Raw genomic sequence first — 4,515 nt, 5'->3', positions numbered from 1 at the left:
TTGCTTTGCTTGATATTATTACTTAGCTCTTATGCTGTGCAGATTATCAGATTGCAATTCCTTTGAGAGAGTTTCGACAATATCTGCTCTGAGCTCGAGCAGCCAAACATTTGGGCTATTCAAACGTTGCACATAAACATTTTTTCCACACAAGCACAAAATGCAGTTAAGTACAATTAAAAAAAATATTATTTATATATTTGGGTAGCACACACGGACACGCATATGTATTAGAGGTGATAATTGAGATACGTTTTAGATGGCATGCCCAAGGAGCCCGAAGAGACACGCGCGTATCTGCGAATTAACTGTTAAACTGTGTGTGTTGAAGTGTCTGGTGTGCTGCGTGAAGCCAACTGGCTGTTGGAAACGTTGTTGATAGACTGAAAGCGCAGCAGAGTCGCTGGCGGCCGTACAGCATCCCGAACGGGCGGCCGAAGCTGTCTTCGGGCGTGGGCATCGGCTCGGCTATGGCCGTCGTTTGCACGGCCGTTGGATGCTGGCTGCTGGCGACGGCCGAGCCGCGTTGCCGAGTGAACGAGCTGCGAAACGTCGTTGCCAATTGTCGAAGTGGATTTTCGAAACGAATGGCATCCACCATGTGCCACTCGGCATCCACACGGCTGGCACGTGGTGGATCGTATTGCTTGGTGATGGCAGCGGCGAGACGTCGGTGCATCGCGGCCCTCGGCACATGCGCAGCGTGCCGCGAGGGAGGAGTGTCGACGCGTGCTTCTGACAAATGGTACGACAATTGCTACAAGCTGTGGTGGCATTTGGTGGCTTGGGTTTGTGGCAAGCGGCAACGCGGTTGGGCGCCTGAGTCAGAGCTGCTGCCTCCTGCCTCTTGCCTGCTGCCGGCCGCCTTAGAAGTGCCACAAACAGCCAAGCCAAACGCTTCGGCATTTGCTTCGACTTTTCTGCTGCTTGTCGGTTATCATGCAACTCATGCTGCCACATCAGGCAGGCATTGGGCATCGGGCATCAGGCAGCAGCATCCGCAAAGGCCTAATCATCATCAGGCCAAAAGGTACGAGCTGTAGATGAAAGCCTGCCGTTTACTGTTTGATTAACTGCCGCAAGTGAATGCCTGATGGAACCTGATGCTGCGAATCCTTCAAGCCCCATCTCTCTCTCTCTCTCGCTCTCCCTGTCCCTGTCTCTCTGTCTCTCTTTCGTTTTCTCTTTCGCCTTGGATTGCCAAATGTGGTAGGTCCCATAGATTAAGCTGCAGCTGCAGCTGCAATTGTCCAGGCCAGGCAAAAGCGTCAATCATGCAACCCAATGCCAAAAACTTTTTGCCCACAACTTGCCCAGCTGAAAGTTTTTAATGCGAATTGCATTTTGCAATCAGCGCTGCAGAAACAATCCAACGAGTGGGAGCGGGCATGGGTGGAGCGGCGGGGGACACAGCGATAGCATCAGCATCAGCTTCAGCATCATAATTTTCAATTTCTCAATGTCCCCATAGATAATGGTCGCAAACAGGAACCGATCAAACTGCAAATGACAAAAATAACAAAAGCTGCAAAACTGAAATTTAATTGAACTTCAACTTTTGTCGCTGTCAGGCGTGAGTCGCCGCCGGAGACAAGGCCAACCGCCAAGAGCCGAAAACATGTCCACGGACAGCCCAATCGACAATCTCAAGTTGTCTTCAAAATGAAATTGAGCGCACAGCACCACAACGTGAGCCACAAATGCCGCAGACCAGCAGCAGCAGCAGCAGCAGCAGCAGTAGCTGAAGCTGAAGCTGAAGCTGAAGCTGGAGCATCAACGTCTGCATCTCAACCAGGAGCTGACAATTCAAAGTAAGGCTGTCAAACCTGTCGCCAAGTGGCTTAATTATCCAATAGACGATAGACGGGACGTGACGTGGAGGGCTGAGTAAGAGAAAATGGAGGGGGGGGAGCCAGCAGACATAGAGTGAGCTGAGGTATTAAACTTGTCAGCGAACAGCGAATGTCAGTCATATTAAATTACGAATATACTAGGTGGGCGTGGCAAGCTGTGGCTGCTCGATTCTTTTCAGCCAGCTCAGCTTTTGGCCATAAATGTAACTCAATTAGAAATGGAGCAAGTTTTGTAAAGCTGTCAGCTCAGCCCTTACCCACAGCACCGCAAATATGCAATTAAAAGGTTTTTTTTTTATTTGCTTTCTGTGTGCTTGTTGTTTGCAACACAAGTTTTCGGGTTTAATGCAATTGTTGTTATTGCTGTTGTTGTTGTGGTTGTTGTTGTTGTTGCTTCTATCTAAAGAAATCAAAGTGCGTATGCAAAAGTTTGACAGCTCCAAAAGCTGCAATTATGCCTGCTACAAAAGGTACAAATGGAGAAGACTGGGCCAGCGCAGGCGGGACGGTGCTGGGGGCGTGGCAGCTGACAACATCGCATATGCTGCTCCAATAAAAAGTTGCTGTGACAAAAGAACCAAAAAAAATAAATAAAACAACAACATTAAAAAGAAAACAACAACGAGCAACGAGCTGAACAAAGAAATCAAAAACTTTTGTTTCTAAAACTCATGTTGAAATCCGCACACGTTTACACACACACACACACACACACACACATACGCACACGCACACACACTAGTAGCTTGTGGGTGAATTTTGGATTTTGGAAAAGTGTTGCCAGCCAACAACAAAGAGACACATGCTGCAGCTATAATAAGTATGCAGCAGCAGCGCAAGTTGTTGGTTTCTTGGTTGTTAGGTGTTAAAACAGGCGGAAGTTAGAGGCCAGGTACTCGAAGACGAGCACAGACAAAGACCACCCACACAGCTCTACATAGAAGAGGCACAGTTACAGTGGCAGTAACTGCAGCTGCTGCTGCTGCTGCTGCCAGGTGAGCATGGGTACGTTTTGTGCCCTGTGTTTAGGTGCACGTGTGCGCCAGACTCATGTACTCTGTACGTGTGCCAAACTGCTGGCAACAATGTGCCGCCAGCAGCTGCATGTCTGTGTGTGTGCGTGGGTGTGTGCGTGGGTGTAGTCACACATTTCAATTTGCATGTGTTAGCAACAAACTTTTGATAAGTGTTACTCGTATTACTCCTACATACACAGCCAGCAGACAGACACACACACACATGTAGAAATTTAAACTTATTGTCAAAAAGCTCACATAGGCACACACACACACACACACATATATATATATATATATATATATATATATATATTTATATATATATATATATCAATAACTGGCAGTACGTATTGCCACAATTACTTTCAGACTCTACGTGCCACAGACCAAAGCAAAACAAACAACAAAATTCCTGAAGAGAGGCTGAGCAGCTGTCATAGCGCTGACATAGATATAGACACTTTATCCAAATCCAAATCCAATTCCAAATCCAAATTTCATTGACTGAGCAAATCAAATATTAAAGCAAATTCAATTCGAACTTCTAATAAATGGCAGTAAATTGCGAAAGGTGGCTCAAATAATTCGGAAACGAGGTGTGCTCAAAAAGTAACGCATTTTAGTAATTTTTATTCGTGTTTTGTTGATGCTCACTTATGCCAATCAGTTGGTCTCTGCTGAATGTTCCGTTAGTCACTTGGATATGCTCTGCCTGCTCTTTGATATATTCTCTTTCGCTGCTCACACTTTCATATAATCTAATACATTCGATAACGAGAACGATAACTTTTTGCTAGAGCTCTAATTTTCATAAGTGAAAAAAAAAAGAAATTACATATTTGTTGACCATATTTGTCACTTCACAATGAAGTCGAAACATTACCTAATACTGCTTCAGAGTCTAAAATAGCTACATTTATATATGAATCCGATTATATGCTTAACAGATGAACCAGTAAACAAAATCTATAGTTATTAAGCTGCAATAGGCATAGCTTCTAGCTATAAATTTCTAACTGCCTCAATATATATATCTAATTTCAAGTCTCTAGTTTCAGCTGCAACATCATTTATTACTTTTCCATTAGGTACGCCCCCAATCGATGCTGTCAAAAAGTAAAAAGATAAAGGTATCAGAGATCAGTATCAGGCAGATGCCTAGACGCACAGACATGGAATGGACAGCAAACGGGAGGCGCTGAGCTCTGCTCTCAAATGAGCGAGTATAATTTAAAAAAAAAAATACTCTTACGCTGTAGTGACCATGACGGGATTCGAACCCGCAATCTCCGGATCCGAAGTCCGACGCCCTATCCATTAGGCTACATGGCCCACAAGGTCCCGACATCCAAACCTCAATGAAAAACAATACCAAATAAAATTGCAGTAATAAATAAATACCTGAGGCTCTATACAAAAAGATAAACAAATCAAAATCCAAATCAAATACTGAAGCTACACTTAAAAAAAAGGAAATACAATTTTCGTTTATTAGCGATAAAGAAACAAGTCCAACTCGTACTGCGTTTAGCATACAGTTGATCTAGATTGATGTAGAAGTCGATGTAGAGGTGATATAGAGTAGACGTTAATGTAGAAGTTGATATAAAAGTTGATGTAGAACTTGATGTAAAAACTAATGT

The 4,515-nt window shown here is 44.2% G+C and overlaps 1 non-coding gene across 1 annotated transcript; it reads right to left on the bottom strand.

Moving 5' to 3' along the window:
• Nucleotides 1-4,131: 4,131 nt before the first annotated feature.
• Trnar-ucg lies at nt 4,132-4,204 on the bottom strand. Its single transcript has one exon. It is a non-coding gene; the product is annotated as a tRNA-Arg (tRNA).
• Between the last annotated feature and the right edge of the window lie 311 nt (nt 4,205-4,515).

This window comes from Drosophila hydei, unplaced genomic scaffold, assembly GCF_003285905.1.
Source record: "Drosophila hydei strain 15085-1641.00,03,60 unplaced genomic scaffold, DhydRS2 tig00000232-arrow-arrow-pilon, whole genome shotgun sequence".
Taxonomy (NCBI): Eukaryota; Metazoa; Arthropoda; class Insecta; order Diptera; family Drosophilidae; genus Drosophila; species Drosophila hydei.
This window is presented reverse-complemented; position numbering and strand designations above follow the sequence as displayed.